Here is a 26,573-nt window from a genome sequence, read left to right as displayed (position 1 = left end):
GGCCTATCTCGCCGTTCCACAATTTTTGGCCCATATGGTGGCCGTGAAGTGTGTTAACGCCTGGGAGCGTGTTTAGATAAGCAGGGACAAATATTCGTCGGAACAACCTGAAACATGTTTCCATGATTTGTCTGAACCAGTTCACGCAAATTTAGAGGCGTTTCCTTCAGCGAGCCTTTGTGTAACACAGAACTAACGCCAAAAGAGTGTGTTGTTGTGATAAAATTAAAATAAAGCGCGTGTAACTGCAGAAACAGCGATAAGTGTTTCTACAGGTCTAATACAATGACAGACAAGACAACAGCACCAGAAACCTCGACTAACCTGTATAAAAGTCAGAGATAAATAACATTATTAGCACAAATCGCTAATATGAGACAGAATAATAAACATACACCCACTGAAAATATCACATTATGTGCTGAAACAAGCATGGCTAAAACATAATGAACAAATTTCAGCTTCCACAAACCGAAATACCCTCCATTTCTTCTTTGCAAGCTTGCTAAATAAGAAGAGCTACAAATTCAAAAAGAAGAGTGTTTTAACGCCCATCCTGGCCGTTTAACATTATTTCCTACTTTGACTTGACAGTTGGGTGCCGGCTGGTGTGGCCGAGCGGTTCTACGCGCTACAGTCTGGAACCGCAAGATCGCTACGGTCGCAGGTTCGAATCCTGCCTCGGGCATAGATGTGTGTGATGTCCTTAGGCTAGTTAGGTTTAAGTAGTTCTAAGTTCTAGGGGACTGATGACCTCAGAGGTTAAGTCCCATAGTGCTCAGAGCCATTTGAACCATTTTTGACAGTAGGGTAAATAACATCACACAGCGTTTGTATGTGCCGACAAAATCAGACTCACTGCAAAATTGCGTAAAATTATTTAGAAACCACTTGATCCCTCAAAATAAAAAAAATAGAATGACGTGAGTGAAAATGATCGCCGACATGTCGAAAGAAACAGAGACACTCTTTTTTGTGCAAGTGGTGCCCATTTCAAAAAGTCATCTTGCAGAAACGTGAAGAGCTCCTGATGAAATAAATTTTTATTAAGTAACGGTTTCGGTCATCAGGTATCATAAAGTTATTTACAACAGCCTGCGTGGCAATGTTAGTAGCGTGATATGAAATAAAATAAAAACCGTCCTATGCCACTGCCGTCAATAGTTATTTACTGCCACCGTGAGAACCTTGCCACTCAGGCTGTTGTACAAAATGTAATAATATCAGAAGTGATTATAAGTTCGGAATCAAAACCGGTAGCCAATAAAAATTAATTAATCAGTAGCTCTTGGTTGTTCTGAAAGAGGCTTTTTTTTCAAATATCGAAATACGTTGTTTCAGTATTTGCTCCTCGGCAATTGTTATTCGTAAGTCGTGACCCACTGCTAAATGATCGATTGTAGTCCTACTGGGCAAACGAAATATTTAAAAAAAGGTGAAAACAATACGTTCAGAAAGATGAGTGGATTTACTTGTTGTTAGGGAGCAATTCAAATTTTTATGGGAAAATTACAGGCGAAGTTTCTATTCAACATTCAGTGTTAGTTTTCACTCCGGCGTAGGATTCGTATGGTTAGCAAAATTATGATGTCGAGCTGCTTAACGCTGTTACTCTAGTAATAATTCTTCAAAAGCGCTCGGGACACTTTGTCTTCGAACTTATAGTTGTGGTATGATCCAGTTACAACCAAAATACTAAATGTTACGAAACTGCTTCACTGTAGATCAAAACGCAGTTCCTATGTTAGAATATGGCACGGGAGCAAAAGTGACCGATACAGGAACAATGAAGAGCGAAGTTGAAAACCAATTTAAATATCTGAATATGGTAAAAGCCACAGGACCTGATGGATTGCTCATTAGATCCTATACTGAACTTGCAGCAGCTAGGGTAGCACTAGACATCTACGACCATACAATTTGTCTGGCGTAGCAGTAGCATATTATTTACACAAACGTTCCCTTTCGGATCAGTCTGTCTCTTAGTGAAAACCGTATCAAAATCCCTACAGTAGTTCCTGACAGCAGCCGTAACATACGGACGGAAAAACTTTATGTAAGGGTCGGTCACATGAAGACGAGACGAAAATGAAATAATGGAAATAAAGTATTAAAACCGTTTTTTATTTCAAAAGTGTTCACAATATCTGTTAATACATGTATTCCAATGTGCGACAAGACCGTGAAAGCCCTCATGAAAAAATTTTTGCGGTTGGTTACGGAACCCTGATTATACCCAGGCATACATCTCTTCGTCTGAAGCAAATCTATAGCCACGTATGGCTTTTTCCAGGACTCCAAAAATACGTAAACGGATGGGGAGAGATCGGGACTGTATAAAGAATATGAAAAGGCTTCCTACTGATACTTCTGCTGGCCAAGGTTGTTTCCCAAGTAGGCATGGGGATAAATGAACACTACTGGACATTAAAACTGCTGCACCACGAAGATGACGTGCTACAGATGCGAAATTTAACCGACAGGAAGAAGGTGCTGTGATATGCAAATGATTGGCTTTTCAGAGCATTCACACAAGATTGGCGCCGGTGGCGACACCTACAACGTGCTGACATGAGGAAAGTTTCCAACCGATTTCTCATACACAAACAGCAGTTGACCGGCGTTGCCCGGTGAAACGTTGTTGTGATGCCTCGTGTAAGGAGGAGAAATGCGTACCATCACGTTTCCGACTTTGATAAAGTCGCGTTGGTCGAGATCAAATGACTGTTAGCAGAATATGGAATCGGTGGGTTCAGGAGGGTAATACGGAACGCCGTGCTGGATCCCAACAGCCTCGTATCACTAGCAGTCGAGATGACAGGCATCTTATCCGCATGGCTGTAACGGATCGTGCAGCCATGTCTCGATCCCTGAGTCAACACATGGGGACGTTTGCAAGACAGTTCGACGACGGTTGCAGCAGCATGAACTATCAGCTCGGAGACTATGGCAGCGGTTACCCTTGACGCTGCATCACAGGCAGGAGCGTCTGCGATGGTGTACTCAACAACGAACCTGGGTGCACGAATGGCAAAACGTCATTTTTTCGGATGAATCCGGGTTCAGTTTACAGCATCATGATGGTCGCATCCGTGTTTGGCGACATGGCGGTGAACGCACATTGGAAGCGTTTATTCGTCATCGCCATACAGGCGTATCACCCGGCGTGATGGTATGGGGTGCCATTGGTTACACGTCTCGGTTACCTCTTGTTCGTATTGACGGCACTTTTAACAGTGGACGTTACATTTGAGATGTGTTACGACCCGTGGCTCTACCCTTCATTCGATCTATGCGAAAGCCTACATTTCAGCAAGATAATGCACGACCAAATGTCCTGTACGGGCCTTTCTGGGTACAGAAAATGTTCGACTGCTGCCCTGGCCAGCACATTCTCCACATATCTCACCAATTGAAAACTTCTAGTCAATGATGGCCGAGCAACTGGCTCGTCACAATACGCCAGTCACTACTATTGATGAACTGTGGTATCGTGTTGAAGCTGCATGGGCATCTGTACCTGTACACGCCATCCAAGCTCTGTTTGACTCAATGCCCAGACGTATCAAGGCCGTTATTAAAGGCAGAGGTGGTTGTTCTGGGTGCTGATTTCTCAGGGTCTATGCACCCAAATTGCGTGAAAATGTAGTCACATGTCAGTTCTAGTATATTTGTCCAATGAATACCGGTTTATCATCTGCATTTCATCTTGGTGTAGCAATTTTAATGGCCAATAGTGTATTAACAGTTACGTCGATTGCTTTAGGAAAATAAAAAGATTTCTTACTTTTTTCCGTCTCGTTTTCATTTGACTACTTCTTGTAATTTTATACACACGAGAAACAACAGGTGCTCTCTAGTATCAGTTTACCGCAGATCGCTGGGACAAAGGAGCTTACCAATTGACTGCAAAAGGCACACGTCGTTCCACTCTACAAGACTGCTCGCACGATGTATGTACAGAATTATCTCAGTGATATTATTATGTTGCAGAATAATGGATCAGTTCTTTGTTCGCACTTAATGGATTTTATGGAGCCACAACATCTGCTATGTGGCAACCAACACAGTTTCTGCAAGCAGAGAGCATGTGAGACCTGGTTTGTTTATATCCTTCATGGCATTCAAAGTGCAGGAGAGAGCGGAACTATGGTGCCAATTTTACTTTTCAGAAAGCCTTCGATATAGCTCCCCACGGTGGCCAAATGAACAACATATCTGCTATGAAATATCCAAACAGAAGTGAGACTGATGGCTTCGAAAGAAAACAGAATTTCGCTGTATCGTTCTTAATGAGGACGCATCGTGTGAGTGGAAAGTGGTTTTGTGCATACATGGCAGTACACGGTCCAGTAACACCGCCTATGTTGGACGACAACATATAGTAACGGTCCCAAACGGCAGATGACCGTGACAGCATTTGCAGTGTCCGGGGCGGGGAGGGTGGTGGGAGGGCAGGAGGGGGGAATTGGGCGTAAAACAGTGCAGTCGTTGTCGTAATGCGGAAACGTAGCGACTTATCTGACGTCCAAAAGGGCGTGACCAAGAGCTGTTCGAACCAAGGGTGGAAGCATTTCCGAGACGGCTGAGTTTGTAAATTGTTCACATGCCACCGTGGTTAAGGTTTAACGTGGTTGGGTGGATCCCAAAAACCGGTGTCGAGGGACTGTGGTGACCGCGAGCCATGAATGGAAGGGGTGGACGACAGCTGGGGAGATCGGCTGCGGAGATGTGTACAAGAGAACAGACTTGAGTAACTGGCCGCCCAGATTAACCTGCAGGTTACCAATACTGTCTCCTAGCCACTGTCCAGCGAACATTACTGAGAAGGGGCCTCTGCAGCAGGCGCCTGGTTCACGCACCCGTTCTGACGGCTGTTTACGTCCACTGATTGGCGACTGGTGGCCTTTTCAGAAGAATCACGTTTCATGCTCCATCGGACAGACTGTCGTTGGTTTGTACGGCTCTGCAACAAACGCAGAAAGGCTCCAGGCCGAAGGAGGGACGATTGTGGTCTGGGGATTGTTTTCTCGACAGTCTCTGGTTGAACTCATCATTTGGAAACGCACAATGAATCAACACAAGCATGCGTCTATCGTTGGGGATTATGGGCAGCCCTACATCCAGTTTGTTTTTTCCTCATCACGATAGCATCTACCAGCAGGACAATGCGACCCGTCAAACAGCTCGCAGTGTGAGTGATTTGAAGAGCACCAGGGTCAGTTTACTGCAGTCCCCTGGCCACCAAACTCCGTGGATTTAAACGCAATTGAGAATCTGCGGGATTTACTCGACTGTGTTGCTCGAGCCATGATTCCTCTACCGAGAAACCTAGCGCAGCTGGCGATGGCTCTGGAGTCGGAATGGCTCCACATCCCTGTTCGTATCATTTAGAAGCTCATTGACTCTCCTCCTGTACGTCTTGAAGCGGTCCACCCTGGTAGAGGTGGTTATCCAGGCTTTTGACAGGTGGTTACATTAATGTGATTGGACAATAATGTGACTGGAGCGTTTTTTCTGCTCTTTCGGGAGATACTTACAATTTCGTTTTTGCAATGTGTATCTTCAATCAGTCCAGACGAACACTGCTCATCACGTGTTTCAGGAAATGTCTATCGCGGAATTAAAGCGTATTTCTTATTACAAACCAATGGATTCTTAAGCTGAATTTTTAGCGTCGATTCGATAGAGCGATCCCAAATTAGTCTAGTGCGACATTCGTTTTGTCGATATGTATTAACATTAAAACTCGAAGCATAAGTGGTACTCAAGCATCGACAGCACAGTCCTGACCCGCCGCTGACTGCTACCGCCGTGCACCAGCGATCCTGTTGCTTCTGGTTATTCTTAGTGTCTTACTGTCTTTTTAATAACAAGAATATCACACCAGCGTGATCTGAGTCTGCTTTGTTGAATGAATACCCAAAATTCCACTTTACACAGAATTTACAATGAAATGAATACACCAAGCTGCATACAGGCGTTGCTATAAGTCAACGGGGACAGCTGAAAATGTGTGTCCCGACCGGGACTCGAACCTGGGCTCTCTCGCTTACATGGCAGACGCTCTGTCCATCTTAGCCACCGAGGACACAGAGGATAGTCCGACTGCAGGGACTTATCTCTGGCAAGCTTCCCGTGACACCCACATTCCCAATTTATTGTCCCGCACTATATTCATAGTGCCCCTGCCCATTATACTCATTACTCGCGGCTTTTTGCCGATTCCCGTAAGAGTTCGGGCACTGTTTGTGCATCTGCGCAGAAGAAGACGCTCAAATGTCCGGCGAGCCTTAACTATATATAAACAGGGTGGTCCATTGATAGTGACCGGGCCAAATATCTCACGAAATAAGCATCAAACGAAAAAACCACAAAGATCGAAACTCGTCTAGCTTGAAGGGGGAAACCAGATGGCACCATGGTTGGCCCTCTACATGGGGGTGCCATAGCTCAAACGGATATCAACTGTATTTTTTAAAATACGAACCCTCATTTTTATTACATATTCGTGTAGTACGTAAAGAAATATCAATGTTTCCGTTGGACCACTTTTTTCGCTTTGTGATAGATGGCGCTGTAATAGTCACAAACGTGTAACTACGTGGTATCACGTAACATTCCGCCAGTGCGGACGGTATTTGCTTCGTGATACATTAGCCCTGTTAAAATGGACCGTTTACCAATTGCGGAAAAGGTCGATATCGTATTGATGTACGGCTATTGTGATCAAAATGCCCAACGGGCGTGTGCTATGTAAGCTGCTCGGTATCCTGGACGACATCATCCAAGTGTCCGGACAATTCGCCGGATAGTTACGTTATTGAAGGAAACAGGAAGTGTTCAGCCACATGTGAAACGTCAACCACGACCTGCAACAAATGATGATGGCCAAGTAGGTGTATTAGCTGCTGTCGCGGCTAATCTGCACACCAGTAGCAGACAATCAGCGCGAGAATCGGGAATCTCAAAAACGTCGGTGTTGAGAATGCTACATCAACATCGATTGAACCCGTACCACATTTCTATGCACCAGGAATTGCATGGCGACGACTTTGAACATCGTGTACATTTCTGCCACTGGGCACAAGAGAAATTACGGGACCATGACAATTTTTTTGCACGCTTTCTATTTAGCGACGAAGCGTCATTCACTAACAGCGGTAATGTAACCGGTATAACATGCACTATTGGGCAACGGAAAATCCACGACGGCTGCGACAAGTGGAACATCAGCGACCTTGGCGGGTTAATGTATGGTGCGGCATTATGGGAGGAAGGATAATTGGCCCCCATTTTACCGATGGCAATCTAAATGGTCCAATGTATGCTGATTTCCTACGTATTGTTCTACCGATGTTACTACAAGATGTTTCACTGTATGACAGAATGGCGATGTACTTCCAACGTGATGGATGTCCGGCACATAGCTCGCGTGCGGTCGAAGCGGTATTGAATGGCATATTTCATGTCAGGTGGATTGGTCGTCGAACGTTCACCGGATCTGACGTCCTCGGATTTCTTTTTGTGGCGAAAGTTGAAAGATATTTGCTATCGTGATCCACCGACAACGCCTGACAACATGCGTCAGCGCATTGTCAATTCATGTGCGAACTACTCGCTGTTGAGAGGAGTGTCGTTACAATTATTGCCAAATGCATTGAGGTTGACGGACATCATTTTGAGCATTTATTGCAGTAATGTGGTATTTACAGGTAATCACGCTGTAACAGCATGCGTTCTCAGAAATGATAAGTTCGCAAAGGTACATGTATCACACTGGAACAACCGAAATAAAATGTTCAAACGTACCTACGTTCTGTATTTTAATTTAAAAAACCTACCTGTTACCAACTGTTCGTCTAAAATTGTGAGCAATATGTTTCTGATTATTACAGCGCTATCTATCACAAAGCGAAAAAAAGTGGTCTAACTAAAACATTCATATTTCTTTACGTACTACACGAATATGTAATTAAAATTGGTTCCTATTTAGAAAAACACAGTTGATATCCGTTTGACCTATGGCAGCGCCATATAGCAGGCCAACCATAGCGCCATCTGGTTTCCCCCTTCAAGCTAGACGAGTTTCGTTCTTTGTAGTTTTTTCGGTTTGACGCTTATTTCGTGAGATATTTGGCCCGGTTACGATCAATGGACATGCCGGAAGAACAGATACCATCTTCATATATAATTTAGTTTATAATGGAAAAGAAACCGATGCTTACCATCGACACTAGGCGTCGCATGAAAGTCTTGATTAGCAAAATTGGTCTGATCTGGCGCCCGCCACACACTGACAAGAAGAATTTGCGGATATCAGCCGAAACATCAGAGAAAATGCGCCTGTACAGCGTGTACAGCGTGGAACTGAACTGCAACGACAAACTATTAGATGTTGTCCAAGGATACCTTCAGAGTATTTTGGTATAAGGCATTCAAAGTCTCTGGCTGCTCGTTACAGAGTCATTCCATTTCGTTTGACTTCTCGCCCGTATTGGCTCTGTATACACTATGTGATCAAAAGTATCCGGACACCTGGCTGAAAATGACTTACAAATTCGTGGCGTCCTCCATCGTTAATGCTGTCATACAATATGGTGTTGGCCCACCCTTAGCCTTGATGACAGCTTCCACTCTTCAGGCATACGTTCAATCAGGTGCTGGAAGGTTTCTTGAGAAATGGCAGCCCATTCTTCACGGAGTGCTGCGCTGACGAGAGGTTCGATGTCGGTCGGTGAGGCCTGGGACGAAGTCGGCGTTCCAACACATCCGAAAGGTATTCTAAGGATTCAGGTGAGGACTCTGTGCAGGCCAGTCCATTACAGGGATGCTATTGTCGTGTAACCACTCCGCCAAAGGCTGTGCATTATGAACAGGTGCTTGATAGTGTTGAAAGATGCAATCGCCATCCTCGAATTGCTCTTCAACAGTGGGAAGCAAGAAGGCGCTTAAAACATCAGTGTAAGCCTTTTCTGTGATGGTGCCACGCAAAAGAACAAGGGGTGCAAGCCCCCTCCATGAAAAACACGGCCGCACCATAACACCACCGCATCCGAATTTTACTGTTGCCACTGTCACACGCTGGAGGATGACGTTTACCAGGCATTTACCATACCCACACCCTGCCATCGGATCGCCACATTGTGTACCGTGGTTCGTCACCCCATACAACGTTTTTTCACCGATCAATCGTCCAATGTTTACACTCCTTACACCAAGCGAGGCGTCGTTTGGCATTTACCAGCGTGATGTGTGACTTATGAGCAGCAGCTTGACCATGAAATCCAAGTTCTCTCACCTCCTGCCTAACTGACATAGTACTTGCAGTGGATACTGATGCAGTTTGGAATTCCTGTGTGATGGTCTGGATAGATGTCTGCCTGTTACACATTACGACCCTCTTCAACTGTCGGCAGTCTCTGTCAGTTAACAGACTAAGTCAGCCAGTACGCTTTTGTGCTGTCCCTTCACGTTTCCACTTCACCATCACATCGGAAACAATGGACCTAGGGATATTTAGGAGTGTGGAAATCTCGCATGCAGACGTATGACACAAGTGATACCCAATCACCTGACCACGTTCGAAGTCCGTGAGTTCCGCAGAGTGCCCTATTCTGCTCTCTCACAATGTTTAATGACTCCTGAGGTCGCTAATACGGAGTACCTGGCAGTAGGTGGCAGCAAAATGCACCTAATATGAAAAACGTATGTTTTGGGGCGTGTCCGGATACTTTTGATCACATAGTGTGTGTATTACAGTTGCAAAAGTGGACAACAGTGCAAATGTCGACGGTATGCTCCGTGTATCTTGTTTCCTTTCGATCACAGAGCTGCTGCTGATAACAGTAATGCCCTCTTTGATTCGTTTGTATTCAGTGCTGGTCGGTTCTGTCTAGGATTTTGTTTTCCGATAGTGTCAGCGACTCAATTAACTGTGGTACACAAGAGTACTATGAATAAGTTTACTGATGGAGAATTGGTCGATATGCACCTTGCGTATGGGTTCACTGAATACAACGGAAGAGTGGTACTGCGACACTACGCTGTGCTGTTGTCGCACCGACGGCTCCGCATCTCGATATCTTTGCCTATGATGGTTGTTGCATTAGGCCCTGTTGAGTGTTGTACGTTTTACTTATTGCCTATTATAGGCTTCTTCGGTGTTGTGAAGGTGTTTTCACAAAAACAAGGGTGATTGGGGTCACAAATCGAATAAACCTTCATTACGTTATTACTCTGTAAAGAGCCTCCGAAAACATAAATACATTTATATGACTGTGATCTATCTGCTCTTTCATACATGTCCGAAAGAACAGACACCACGCTTTCACATAACTGATTCACCTATTTGGGCAATGAATCCACCACCTTCACTCCCGGAGCACAATTGCGTCCGACCTCCTGCGGGAATCTCAAAGTAGCGAGCACGGAGGATATGGACGGGGCTGCAGGTAGGTGGCACCAGGTGGGGATGTGGGTCGGATGAGAAGCGCCCAGAGATGATCCGCGCATTTGCGATAAACACTGTCACCGGGTGGCACAGTGCTAATCCATGTTAATTTAGGCAAGCATTTGACACATTTCTAAAAAAACTATTTGATGCAGGACCTTAATATTTTTACTGTATGCTACATGATGCTAATAGAGTCAACTGTACTAAAATCTACTTTATCCATTTTATAGTTTTTAAAGAATACTATTTTAAATTTATTAACAAAAATATTAAGTTTTTTCTGCAGAAAATATTTTTTGTGAACTTCCTAGGGGGGGAATATTAATGAATGTAGTACCAGAGGTGACTTTTTATGTTATGCAATGTCTCTGAAAATTTCATTCATTTATCTATAATAGTTTCTGATATAATGGGGCATATGTATTGAAAATTTTAGTTTTCCGGAAACTGACTTTAAAGAAAAGACTTTTGCAATTTGGTACTTACAGTTAATTAAAACTGTCCTGCTGCATATGATGGCCCTTATTTGGCCTCTAGCATGTCTTTCAGCTTCTTTTTCACCTTCCTGGATGTTCGTCTTGCTTTCTTGGCCATATTAGATGCAGACCTATCTGCATCGGCTATCCTCATTTTATCGCAATCTTGTAGCCCAGTGATCATATTTCCACCAGGATTAATTCCCAGCTTTTTCAGTACCCAACACTTTCCAATATTACCACAACTTAATGCAATAACAGCATCATGAACTCCTAGTTTCATTGTATGCATGCCTACAAATACAGTTTTAGAAAGGCAGTTCCAAATAATGCTGTTGAAATATTCATTTTGGTTCTGTGTCTGCCCATGCAGACATTTCCTTAGAAGGTTAGGATAAGGCAAGTCTCTGAAAATAGGTTTAATTGGTGTAATGATAGTAGCAGGAAGAGAATGCTGGTGAGAATAAGTTTCTCGAGTCGCCTGAGACCTATTGTATTTGCACCACGAATTTTCTCCTGATGGACACAATCCATGACTTGGCTTATCATTAGTGGAGTACTTATGGAAGAATATGGCCCAAATATCTCTCTCCATTGCCTCCAGATTTTCTTTATTCCTCCTAATTGGCTGCCCATAGTATACGGGCAAGTTTTCTATTTCAGGTTTAGTTAACCGACCCTGTCCGATCAACAATTTTCCATCTAATTTTTTCCCTCTCATATCAACAGTTAGTTTTGTCAGCCTTGTTCCCAAACGTTTTTAACATGGCCTACACATTGTATTATACTAATAAGGACATCTCCGTATGGCTTAGAGTTAACCACATTGTTATATGCCTTACTGTCACCATCGCCCAAATATTTGGTGTGCTGTACGCCTCTTGTTTCTACAGAGCGATGAAATATTTGTTGTACTCCATGAACTTCCATACCATCACTTGTTCCTCTAAAATTAGCCACAAAGTTGTGTTCCTTATGTTCATTGACTTTACAACATTTGCAATATTTAGACATTATCTCCACATCTAACACTTCATTGATGTCTACACTCGTGGCAGTCACTACTCCATTCAGAGAAGTATGTCCACTTTTCTGCCAACTTCCATCAATTGCAACTGCAATATCCGAACATCCATCATTTTCTTTCAGTGCTTCCCTAGCAACCAGTTTCATACTTTCCTCACTGACCTCACATACAGATTTCTCTAATATTGCAGACAGTTTTTCAAATTTATTTGGTGGCTGATGTAAGTTCATCACTGAACAAAATGTTCTCCCTGCAGCCATGCACTTGGCAATGAATCGTAAAGCATAAACTAATATAGTATTGATCTCATAAGGGCCACTTGCATCTGGTTTGGAAGAACTCATAAATGAAATCACAGATGAGCATTTAGTGCAAATTAAATCCAAAGCAAGTGCTAGGCCTTTTCTTCCACTGGCATTCTCACAAATTTTCACACTCAGTGACTCACCACTCTGTCTACATTGTACAAATTTAGAAATTACATCTGATAATATTCTCAAATTTATAATAATGTTACTGCACTACTTGTCACTTACAGTAAATTCGATGTAACTCTCTTGAAATGGTGAGAGCTTCTTTGATGATGCACTTGTTGAAGAATTACAATTAGATACATCGTTGCCAGGCGACATAACCTCTTGTACAGAAATCTTTCTAAACTTCTTTCCTCTAAATTGTCGTTTCTTGAAAATGCTTTTACGTTTCGTCATCTTCAATAAACGCACGTAAACAAGCACTGCAAACGTAAGTGTAACAACTACTCGCAATCACACTTGAACAAAACTAACCACGTGTTAGAAAGCGCGTTGTTTACAAACAGTAGAAACAAAGGAATACCGACTGCTGCATTCCAAGGATAGCCAACACACTCGGAAGTTAAAAAAAAGTCCGTAACGTGCAATGTAGGGGATATAAAGATCTAAAACATACGCAAAAAAGTGGGTGACAGAAATGTGGGAGTAGCACATAAACACACGTGGTAGGAAAATGCTCTTTAAATGCTCGAAAAATTTTTTTACAGCAAATAAAACCTTAATCTATCGAAATATGATGAAAACCGAAAACCGATTTTTTTGGACCTGAGCCACGGTGTGGTTCCCTTAAGCCAACTGCCTGGTAAGCAGGAGATTCCAGGTTCGAATTAGGACCGTTGATGTTTTTAAAAATATCGTGAATCAGATATATCGATATTACAAAATGTTCACAATCGGGGCCTTCATATCGATAAAAAGTATCGATATATTGGCTGCAGAAATATGGACGTACTGACCTATAAAGATATCGGCTGCACATTGTAAATATACTGCCGGTTTTAGAACTGTATAGTTAAGTATTTATTTATTTATCATTAGATGATTACCGAACTATCAGTTTAATAAGTCACAGCTGCAAAATACTAACACGAATTCTTTACAGACGAATGGAAAAACTGGTAGAAGTCGACCTCGGCGAAGGTCAGTTAGGATTCCGCAGAAATGTTGGAACACGTGAGGCAATACTGACCCTACGACTTATCTTAGAAAATAGATTAAGGAAAGGCAAACCTACATTTCTAGCATTTGTAGACTTAGAGAAAGCTTTTGACAATGTTGACTGGAATACTCTCTTTCAAATTCTAAAGGTGGAAGGGGTAAAACACAGGGAGCGAAAGTCTATTTACAATTTTTACAGAAACCAGAGGGCAGTTATAAGAGTCAAGGGGCATGAAAGGGAAGCAGCGGTTGGGAAGGGAGTGAGACAGGGTTGTAGCCTGTCCCCGATGTTATTCAATCTGTCTATTGAGCAAGCAGTAAAGGAAACAAAAGAAAAATTCGGAGTAGGTATTAAAGTCAATGGAGAAGAAATAAAAACTTTGAGGTTCGCCGATGACATTGTAATTCTGATAGACTGAGCAAAGGACTTGGAAGAGCAGTTGAACGGAATGGACAGTGTCTTGAAAAGAGGATATACGACGAACATCAACAAAAGGAAAACGAGGATAATGGAATGTAGTCGAATTAAGTCGGGTGATGCTGAGGGAAATATATTAGGAAATGAGACACTTAAAGTAGTAAAGGAGTTTTGATATTTGGGGAGCAAAATAACTATTGATAGTCGAAGTAGAGAGGATATAAAATGTAGACTGGAAATGGCAAGGAAAGCGTTTCTGAAGAAGAGAAATTTGTTAACATCTAGTATAGATTTAAGTGTCAGGAAGTCGTTTCTGATAGTATTTGTATGGAGTGTAGCCATGTATGGAAGTGAAACATGGACGATAAATAGTTTGGACAAGAAGAGAATAGAAGCTTTCGAAATGTGGTGCTACAGAAGAATGCTGAAGATTAGATGGGTAGATCACATAACTAATGAGGAGGTATTGAATCGAATTGGGGAGAAGAGGAGTTTGTGGCACAACTTGACAAGAAGAAGGGACCGGTTGGTAGGACATGTTCTGAGGCATCAAGGGATCACAAATTTAGCGTTGGAGGACAGCGTGGAGGGTAAAAATCGTCGAGGGAGACCAAGTGATAAATACACTAAGCAGATTCAGAAGGATGTAGGTTGCAATAAGTACTGGGAGATGAAGAAGCTTGCGCAGGATAGAGTAGCATGGAGAGCTGCATCAAACCAGTCTCAGGACTGATGACAACAACAACAACAACATTAGATGATCTGTACGTAACAAGCTAGAAGCCTGCTTATTGCTTTTAGAGTAAGACCTGAAAGGAAAACGGCGCACGTTCACGCTTGGCGATAGCCACTTTGCGAACATGGTAACTACGTGTACATAGAACTAAAAAAGGTGTCCAATGGCTCTGTGGTTTGGTCTCGTCACGTAAAGGATTTGTCCTGAACACTTCATGTCGACTTCCCGATTTTTTCAAATTTCTGCCAACGCTGGAAGTTGCAAGTTAAACGTTGCAGGATCTGTTGGTAGCACCGAGCGCCGATTACGTCTCTGCCCATGGCAAAGACCTATCTTTTCATTCAGATTTTCGTTCATCGTTTTCAGCAACTATTTTTGAAGGATGTCGCTGTGATCAAACAGCACACTAGCTGCGCCAAAAATTGTTTATTAACGCAAATGGTGTGCTACTTCTTCGCATCGAAAAACTTGTTGTTCCATTCGCACCCACACCTCAGTGCAATCGGACTTCTTCTTTGTGCCTCCTATACTTGCTTCACACAGTCAAAGAGAGAAACTGGACGTGCTGAAAGCCCAAAAAGTAATAAGACACCTTCACACAGTGAAAGTAAAGTATTGCTCTACAATTTCAAAAAACCAATTTCATATATTTATCGAAATTGTGAAAATATAGTATAAAATAAAATAGCGCCACTTGATATTGCCTTGGAAGACATTACTAGAAGGACTTGAGCGTCAGGGAGAAACTTAGTCCATGATCCATCACGACTTGGAAAACATACTGCTTCCTCCAACAAACATCTCAAGTAAGCATAGCTAAGCTAAAATTAGGTACCGCTGCCAAAAGTCTTTCTTTCCGCTGTCCATTCGCATGCACCATTATGACGGTTCACCACGTACCCTCCGCCAAGCACCGTTTGGCAGCTTACAGAGTACAGGTGGGGCTACAGATGTGGATCATGAGGTGGTCACGGTTAACAGCAACGCCGCACTCATGGCCGCGAAACATTCCAGTTCAGTGTACATTGAAATTAGTATGTCCATTACTCAGGGCGTGCCACTCCACATCTTGTTAACGCCCACTATTTTGGACAGTTATTCAGTGCCATATCGTCTTATGTAAGCAACTGCCCTTGCACAAAAATAAGTCAGCGTTACTGTACATTTGCAGGATTTCAGTTACAGTATGCATTTAATAACGTCAATTCATGGTGACTACAACGTTACTCTTTGAGTGCATTTACACAATTTTTCTAGAATATTTCAAATGGGGTTCTCGTATCTCTTCTAACAGGTCGCCTTCACTTAATTCTCATGACGCAAGGGGAATGCTGGGTGGTATAGACAGCGGACTGTACTGGAGAAGAGCTTTCTCTGAACTCTAGCGCTGGTTAGAGCACTTGGTGCGTCACTGCTGTCTGAACTGTGGAGCAACGAGACGACTAACGAGATTCTGAATCAAAGAAACAGAGCTTTTCAGAGTGGTAACAAGCTACATGTTCTTAGCGAACTTTTCGATGCACGAAAATAACTTTGGAATGTTGTGCTTTGTTTCCAAGGAAGAGATCATTTTTATTGTATCTTACTATATTATTACTATATTATTCTCTGAATACCAATGTTTAGCCTAAGTAATAACCATGGGGTGGAGGGGATGGGATTTTAACTGCTACAGAGGTACATTCGGGTTGCACTGAACTAAGCAGTTTCTGGCTGTATCCGATAAGAAAGATAGCATATAAATTTAAATTTTTCTATTTTTTTCTCCTTTTGCAAAGCGAAGATGGGAAAAAAACAGAAGTACTGAAATGACAATCAGGGGAGCGATTGAGAAATGTGCAGTTCCAGGTAGTACATAAAGGTGACAGCGTGATAACAAAGAGCCTACACGAGCCTTTTTTTTTTTTTTTTTGGAAATAGTAAGTTTTTTTCGAGAACAGTCAGTGATGAACAGGAAACGGTACTGTACGATCATGTTAAATATTCAGGTAGCCAGCTTATGTTTGCGAATAAAGATACGTTCTTAATCCTAGTGTACAAGAATGTAGAGTAACTGACAATAAAGCATCGGCTCACTATGACAAAAACGAAATTAAGTGAAAACTTTTAAAATGATTATGTGATAATGCATGAAGACTTAAGACTGAGCGCAGCCAAATCGACGAGCTTGCACCGACCTGTAGGGTTCAGCAAGGAACAAGTTGACAGATTCTTTCGCAAATTTAGTGAGCTGACGGAAAAATTCAAGTTTATAACCATTTACGAACCAGTTAAAAATGAGTTTTTTTCGCATTACAGACTCACGTCCGACAGAAGCTTCCAAAAATTTAAACGACCAAGGCGTAAAAGCTGGTAAAATATTAAAAAATCCATGACGGCGAGTCTTACAATTTTATTAAGTAACGTCTTGTAGTGTTGTTTAATCTGAAGAATGTCCCAATACAACCTTCAGAAAATATTATAACTTCGAAAAAGCTTACGGGTTCGACGCTACTTTTCCCTTCCCACCTAAAATTGTTCCACGGAGCATCTATCGAAAAGAGAAACGCTTCCAATAAAGCAAGTGTCGAAACAAGCTGTAAAACAAATCTTCATAATATCAAGTTATCTTCATAAGTGCCTATTCAAAACTGATAATACCTTACCTATTGCAAAGTGATGTGAATGTTGTTTATATGTAACTTTGCGACAGTATGCAAATAAGTGATGGCGTGGCTCGAAATATTTGTTTCTTAGTGCCTACCAAAAGTTACATGCTTCATGAATTCTCGAAGGTAATGAAAATATAAAATTTTCTTTGAAGGTGAAAATTTAGATATTGGAGGAATATGTTTTACGTAAGTTTTAAATCTGTTAATCATGACTGCCTTATATGTAAGTAATTACGTTTGCTTAGTGGAAATCTGGGCCTGTCCAGCCTGGTGCTTCTGCAAAAGGAAGGAGTTAAGTGGTTTTCACGGCCGACAGACTGTTATGTAAAATCAGGTTTAGCTGCTTTCTGGTCGACGAATTCTGACCTTTCTCGAGGACCATAGTCTCGACAACGCACAACATTATGGAAAGAAACGTTCCTGATGTCACTGCATTATCATTTTTTTTTTTTTTTTGGTAAGTTGTCAGGAATATATTCCTTTTGTGATCTGCGGGAGACTTTTATACAGTTCTATATCGTAATTAAGTACATAGGCATTATCAGAGATAAACGAATATATGTGTGTAAAAACGCCTTCAGCGGTAAAGAAAAATAAGAGCTACCAAAAACATTTCATGAGACGCAAACGTGTTTTGAGGCAAAAAATCAGTTAAGTAAATCATATGCGTTCAGACACGTGCAAGGTACTAAACATACATTATTATAACGTTAATAACAATAATGATAGTGGCAGATATAAGAAAAATCTGTAGGTGTACAAAATTGATGTTTTCTGATATAGTGGGTCCTGGGAATAACGAAATTTAAGGAGACAGCATCGACGAAGAATATTGGGAAATGAGGAAGATCAGAATGAAAAGAGGTGTGTACAAGCGTAACGAGTGCGTACTGGGACAGTGGTAATTCTTATTGTTAATCAAAACAGTTTTCCCATGCTTTCCAAACTGAATGTTTGTTTCTATTCCTCCATTTTCCTGCATTTATTTATTTTATTCTGATTGCCTATGTACTACATATATTGTTACAATGTCTTATACTCTGTATCTGTATCAGTTTCCATATGTAATACCCTTGCAAGCTATACTTTATTACTCTTTTGAACTACCAATTTTATTTTGTTAGGATTGTTAATTTAATTTAACATCGTAGTTGTGAAACAGTGTCTACATAAGAAGTTAATGTTTTTCTGGTTCGCTCTCTTTATATTTCTTTAATATTAAAGTTTTAACTTTTTAATTGCATTACTATTCTATTGTCAAAGATGACATTTGATATATGTTCGTGCCTCACTCTAGGTGTGTAACATCTTCTCCAATGAAGTTTACAAATATTGTAACCTCTTTGAAGACGACAGTCATTTAAAGTCCGATGACAGCGTTGTAACCTGAAAAAACGGTTAACTCAATAAAATTAATTACGTAGAAAATACACAATATTTTATTTTTCATCTGTTACAAAATGCATCGCTTCCAAAAGAGACCAACCATTCTTATTGGTAGCTACCGCCCCGGTAGCTGAGTGGTCAGCGTGACAGACTGTCAATCCTAAGGGCCCGGGTTCGATTCCCAGCTGGGTCGGAGATTTTTCTCCGCTCAGGGACTGGGTGTTGTGTTGTCCTAATCATCATCATTTCATCCCCATCGACGCGCAGGTCGCCGAAGTGGCGTCAAATTGAAAGACCTGCACCAGGCGAACGGTCTACCCGACGGGAGGCCTTAGCCACACGACATTTTTTTTTTTTTACTGGCATAGTTAAGCCAAAAATCTTGTCTTTCTAGAAGAACTTGAAATTTACTGAAACACATTAAAACAACAGCAAGATATAATTAACGAAAAAATCAGATTTCCTCATCAATAATTTTGATGCAGTTTCGCAGATAAGTTCCCCAAAGACCAATATAGTGCAATGACGTCATCTATATATGCTTTATGATGTACAAGGCACAAATAAATTAACAAAATATTTTTATTCTTCGTATCCCTTACCATTCTGGGCATCAATAAACTGAGTTCCTGCTGGAACTAGTCAACATTCGAATATTTTGTACATCTCTGAAGAATTTACGGTTTTTCGCTGCACACTGTGAATTTGTTTTTCTTTTTGTTGAATGTATTAGCGATTACTTGTTAAGAACGATGTTCAACGGAATGTGGAAAGTGAAACTGAATGAAGCGACAGTGGATTTTTAATATACCGTTGATGTCTGTTCAACTATATAAATAATTACTGTGTTATTATATGAGACGCATCATGTTCATAGAGACAGGGATTCACAGAGGGTGGACGAAAATATTGAAACACCGAAAACACAACAAATTACTGTGCTTCATACAGTGTAGGAAACCAACTGGCATTCAAAACAGCTTCCAGTCGTCTCGGAATGTATAAACACAGGTTTTGTATGGTTATCAAGGAGATTTTATACCATTATTATTGAAAAATACAGGATGATTTTTTTCCATCGTGTACAAACTCTAGGGATTAATCGATGAGAGGATACGTAACAGAAAGGGGCTAATGAACTTCTGTCCATAAATGCATTGTTTCCATGCTAGAGACCATTTATTCAATCAATCTGTGTTGCAGAGACGCGCTGTACCATGCAGCCACAGCTACAGTATGCAAGATTTCCTCCTAGAAGATGGTACTGTTCCTCATACGTCATGCCCTAGCGCCCTCTCTTGCCATAGTAATTGGTAATGCTGTGTCCGATTCACTTCTCTTGCTGACGCACCTTGTGGATGTGATACAGAGTTCTATACAGTGGTTCCGTATTCGAATCGAGAGCCTGTCGACAAGGTATTTACTTACAAAAAGGCGAATGGCAAAGGGGAGCTAGCGGCAAGTTGTGTCAGCAGATCTATCCCCTCCGACAACAACCACAGCATTCAATGTTTCCAACAGTGTTTCGCCATTTGTCTGAGACGGGATCGTTTCAGGAAGCAGGAAATCATGAAGGACGTATGCGAAATGTGTGGACACCAGAGTTGGAGAAAAATGTGATTAATACTGTGGAAGGCGACTGTCCTGTCAGTACTAGGCAGTTGGCCCGGCAGTGCTGGGTATGCCAGACGACCGTGTGGAATATTCTCCATGACAATTGTTACTACTCTTATCACTTACAGCGTTTGCAGGGCTTACTAGAGAGACAGACTTTCCACATCGGGAGCAGTTTTTTCACTGGTCTCTTCACCAGGTAACCACGATTCCGGGACTTGTGTCATCCGTCCTATTCACAACTGAGACCACCTTTAGGCGGAGTGGTATTTTCAGCTTTCACAACAGTCATCTGTGGGATAGTATGCCGAACCCCCATGGTATGGTGGAGTCGGAATGTGTGGGCCTGGATAATTGGCCACCGTATTCTGGGACATGTCTTCCTTCCACGTTGCTTAACATGCCCGGCGTTTCTTGCGGGTGACTTTGCCTTCCCTGCTGGAAGAAATGCCACTGGTGATTCGAAGGGTTAGGTGGCTGCTACATGATGGTGCTCCAGCCCACTTCGTCTTTAATGTCCGGACGCATCCCAATCGTGTCTTCCTTGATCGAAGGATCGGACAAGGGGGTCCATTTGCACGAGCCGCTCGTTCACCGGATCTCAACATGTGCGATTTCTGTTGCTGGAGCCATCTCAAAAGTATCGTGTATGCAGAGTCCATTCCAGATGTGAAGACACTACATCAGCGTATTCATGTTGTCTTTGACACTGTTCGGGTGCAGACTGGAAGATGTGAACACGGGAGAGAACATGCTACGGCACTTGTACAGATGCGTTGAGGAACATATAAACCATTTTCAACTCATACTGTACCTGTGGCTGCGCGGTACAGTGCATATTAGACCGCAGTCTCTGTAACGATGTGTGGCTGAATGAATGGTCTCTGGCATGGAAACCATGCATTTCCGGACATAAGTTCATTAGACCTTTTTGGTTCCGTATCCTCTCATCGATCAGTCCCCAGAATTTGTACACGGTGGGAAAAATCACTCTGCAATGGCAAGTTCAGATGACGGAGATGGAAAGCCTTCACGTACTCTCCTCTAAAAAAGTAGTCTGCAAAGGCTCAATGATGTTAAGACCTGGTACCCAGGGTAGATGCGACAATTTTTCCTAGTGCTCACAAAACCAGTCCTGTACGGTGCGAGCCGTATGGACAGGGGCCCTGTCGTCTTGAAATACAGCATCACCTTTGGGGAACAGTCGTTGTTACGTGGAATGGACAGTATCAACTAAAATGGTCAAGTAATCCTTGGCAGTAATGCGACATTGCAGCGTAACCATGAGGCCCGAGGAATATAACGATGTGGCTGATCAAATCATCACCGAACTCTGCCATGTTTCATTCATCGGACGCAAATTTGGCCAGAAATTGGAAACAGTGCGAAACAAAACACATCCGGACATATGTCATTCTTTCACTGCTTCATAGTACAGATTTTATGGCTTACGCACCAAGTTTTATTGTTACCGGAATTTGCTTCACTCATGAGTGGTTTTGGAATTCCAGCTCGCCCTGCAATTATGGAGCTCACATTGCGTTGTTTTGATGCTGTCAGGGTTCGAGAGTGCGACATTCATTTCTGCAGTGACTTTTGCAGTTATCATTCTCTTCAATGACCGTCCGTCGCGATCACTCAACACACATTTTCGTCCACGTTGTAACTTAGCGGATAACGTTTGTCGATTTTTCCTATAAGCGCTATAAATCTTCGATACGGTGGCTCCTGAAACACCAGACACATCGGCAACGTTGGTTATGAGAGCACCTACATTATGAGGACCAACAATTTTGCCGACGTTCGAATTCACTTAACTTCGACATAATGACCTCAATACTATAAAGAACATTGTTCTGACCACGACTGACGTTGTCAATGTGGTGAACACATTGGACATTGTGTAGATTCCGTTCGTGGTCGAATATAACCGCGCGATCTGCAGCCTTGCCTAGCATCTGCATTTACGTTAAAGCATACGTTTCTGGCCGTGTTTCCATGTATTCGTCCAACCCCTGTAACCGTAAATTCCCTGCGCCTCAAGATGGCCTTCTGGAACAGAAATGTCAAAAAGGAAATCAAAATTTTGTGACTGAAAGATGTTTCTATAGTGATGAACAATTTGAATTCTGATGTCATCAATGACAAAATATAGGTAGTGGACGGTTATCTACATATTGTACAGAAAGCAGACTGTTGTTGTAGAGAAGAAGAAAATGAAAAGTATGCCGTAACTCAGAATGACGTAATACACGGCTGTAACCAATCATTCATTCACCTTGGATACTGAGTAAGCAGTGAAAGAACCCAACGAGAAATTTGAAAACGAAATTAAAGACCAAAGATAAGGAATTAAACGTGTGAGGTTTTCCAGTGACCTTGTAATTCTGTCAGAGCAATGAAGTTAGATCAGTCGAGCGGAAAGGCATCTTCACTCCAGTTAAATTGGACGAAGCTGAGGGAAATTTGATTAGATAACGAGACATTAAAAGTGGTACATAAACGTTGCATAACCGAGGATGGACGAAGCGGAGGGGATATGAAACGCATACTAGCAATGACAACAAACATTAATATGAAGCAGCAAACACTCCCTGATATCTTACAAAATTATATTTACCACAGGAAGTCTTTCGGCTTATTAGGCCATCTTCAGGTGACAACCGAATGTCGTAAACACAGACACAATGACATTATTTACACTGGAGATACAAAGGGTCACTGCTGAATAAAAATTCTGGCACGCTGTTGGTATTATAAAGGGTGTTGAAAAGAGTTTCTGTTCGAAGGCCGCACAAACCAAAATCGTTATGCGGACCAGGCGAAATCGCAATCAGCATTGAAGCAACCATCCAATTGACGCACCAGGTTGAAGTTACCCGTTTGCTAAAAGACAGCGTCCTGCCACGTGAAGCAGTCCGAAACTGCCTGCTACACATCCTTGTCCGGCAGAAATCGTCGACATTTAAAGACCTTTTTTAACTATGGCATCCTAACCGCGTGGATAAAGATCAGGATTATAGGGTTGGTGGTCGAGTGTCTCCGCACATGAGTTGGCGTAACTTCCGCGTTACATTTTCGATATGGAGACCTCCGTTATCACCAGCGATCCTTGTCGCACGGAACGATTCCAAAACGGTTTTTTCCCGACAGATATGCTGCCGCCATACACATTCTCCATTCTCCGATGGATGTCTTACGGCGTTGGTCCTCCGGTAGTCAAGAAACGAAAAACATCCCGATGGTCCTATTTGGACGCTTTTGGTAACAACGTCGCCGTGTTTCATGTTTCGGCATTTAGCTCACGCACGTCGGAAAGAAACACGTGTACACTAATCCCATGCTTACATGTCGGTGCCGGCCGGAGTGGCCGTGCGGTTCTAGGCGCTACAGTCTGAAACCGAGCGACCGCTACGGTCGCAGGTTCGAATCCTACCTCGGGCATGGATGTGTGTGATGTCCTTAGGTTAGTTAGGTTTAAGTAGTTGTAAGTTCTAGGGGACTGATGACCACAGCTGTTACGTCTCATAGTGCTCAGAGCCATTTAAACCATTTGAAGCCTTACATGTCGGTGCTTATGTATCCGCATAGGAGTCGCACTACGTTGTATATACTCTACATCAACGCCCTCGAGGGGAAACGTTTTGATCGCTCATTATATACTGCAGTTGGGAGACTTGAAATTTTTACCGAGCTTACCCGACATTATACGAATATATGGGTTGATGCACCAGTTTTTGTAAGTAATGACTGGTTTCTGTTTTTCGGCACACAGAAGTAGTGTAATTTTACACTTTTTTTCGTAGTGTATTATCAATCGCCCCCACCCCACCCCCCGCCATCCCCAATGCACCATGGCCCTTTCCGATGGAGAGGAGGCTAGCGTGCCTCAACAATACAGATAGACGTACCGTAGCTGCAACCACAATGGAGGGGCATCTGTTGAGAGACCAGACAAACATGTGGTTCCTGAAGAGAGACAGCAGCCTTTTCAGTAGTTGCAGGAGCAACAGTCTGGAAGATTGGCTGATCTGGCCTTGTAACACTAACCAAAATGGCCTGCTTCCCGAGGGCATGCAGCTTTACTGTTTGGTTAAATGATGATGGCGTCTTCTTGGTTAAAATATTCCAGAGGTAAAATAGTCCCCCATTCGGATCTCCGGGCGGGGACTACTCAGGAGGACGTCGTTATCAGGAGAAAGAAAACTGGCGTTCTGCGGAACGGAACGTGGAATGTCAGATCCCGTAATCGGGGAGGTAGGTTAGAAAATTTAAAAAGGGAAATGGATAGGTTAAAGTTAGATATAATGGAATTAGTGAAGTTCGGTGGCAGGAGGAACAAGACTTCTGGTCAGGTGAATACAGGGCTATAAATACAAAATCAAATAGGGTTAATGCACGAGTAGGTTTTGTAACCTCCCCACAAAATATTATATAATAATAAAATAATAAATAATATTTATAGTGATTCTAATTTTAGTGTAACCTCAGAATAAAACTGGTTCCCATTTATAACCTCCCTACAGAAATTCATTCACATTTAACCTCCACACAAAATTTGTTTCCCATTTAATGTAAGCTCGAAACAGAAAAATTCCTAAACCTCGTAATAAAAAATAAATTCAGTGACCTGGTAGAATTTGGACGACAGCAGCGCTGCGTCATGGCCCTGTAAGATCATTCCGAATAAAAAAAGGAAAAATTCTTACATCAATAAAAACGGCGAATATATCTGCTCTTATATAAAAATTTTCTGGGACAGCTCCGTGCAATGCTGGTCGATAGATTTGTCATTTATGAAAGGAAGCAACTGATTTTTCTTTTGCAACAATAGGAATGATCATGGATTGAAGAAATTAGTAAATTCTTTAAATTGAAATGAATGTTTTTTAGAAATTACTTTATATCACGAAGATTATTATAAGGACATTTTTAAAAGATTTACATGGGACTTTACATAACATTACTAGATATGCGCGAGGCTGCTTTTTACCTTATACAATAATACTCAGGCTCCAGCATCGCTGCACTGCGACCGGCCCAGCCAACATGATACACCAGACCAGAGCAGACAGGCGACTGCTCGCTAGCAACAACTTACTGCTACTGCTACACAGTTCGTACTGCAGTCAACACTGCTCTTTGATCTCAGAATCTCTTATAGCTTACATATCGCAGGCAGCACATTCCTCTTACATAACCCTCCACTGGGGAGGAAAATTTGGCAGCGATGGTGAGTCAATTGGACTTGCCATGAGCAACAAATGTTTCTAAAATCTACCTAATTAACTAAGTTGACAGTCACAGAGTATATACATATATATAAGTACAGAACATAAAATGATATAGAGTGCACATGCACTGAGTACAGAACATATCAAGCAATGACAAAATGTACACGCAATGAGTACAAAACATATTAACAAATGACATAAAGTGCATATGCACTGTAGTATTTTTTTTACCATTTTACTAGAACTAGGATAGGAAAGGGAAGGATTGCATCATGGTTGTAGCACATTAGGTTGCACGTAGCTGCACTGAAAGTCCATGTCTTTCTACAGAAGCACAACACCAAGTGAGACAATCTGAAGTTCTCTTCCCTGAAGCATTAATCAGTGTAGCCAAGACACTGAAATGTCGTATTAATATTCTATGTTATCATTTTGGTAGTACATTAGGTACACCAAACAGTGGAACCATAATAACATCTCCATTGTTCATGGTGGTGGACACCATGATATGTCAACACCACACTCATTCACCAACGTAGAATTAGTGCAGAAACCAAATATAGTGCTCCATGATCATAAGGATAGACAGGACAAACGTATATTGCAGTAATTTCTGGTAATTAGGTCAGAAGGTGAAGGACATTAAGTCTCATGCTAGTCATCATTGAGAATTACAATAGTCTATCAACCGATTTGACTAATTGTTGGCACTCATTGCCTAGTTACTGAACACGTCTGTACTATGTATGAAGTATTACAGAATCATGTTCATAAATCATCTGATTACAGTGAACATCAGCACCCATTGGCGAGTTACAAACCATTTTTATACATCATTAATGGCATACCATTTACATAATTCATCTAGTTATAGTGATCATTGGCACTCATTGGCCAGTTACAATCCATCAGAAGTCATCATTCAAAACAGGAGCTAATGAATGGCATAGTATTAACATAATTCACCTAGCTATAGTAATCATTGGCACTCATTCGCCAGTTACAAACCATCAGAAGTCATCATTCAAAACAGGAGCTAATGAATGGCATAGTATTAACAAAAATGGTTCAAATGGCTCTGAGCACTATGGGACTCAACATCT

Source organism: Schistocerca serialis, chromosome 4, assembly GCF_023864345.2.
Source record: "Schistocerca serialis cubense isolate TAMUIC-IGC-003099 chromosome 4, iqSchSeri2.2, whole genome shotgun sequence".
NCBI lineage: Eukaryota > Metazoa > Arthropoda > Insecta > Orthoptera > Acrididae > Schistocerca > Schistocerca serialis.
This window is presented reverse-complemented; position numbering follows the sequence as displayed.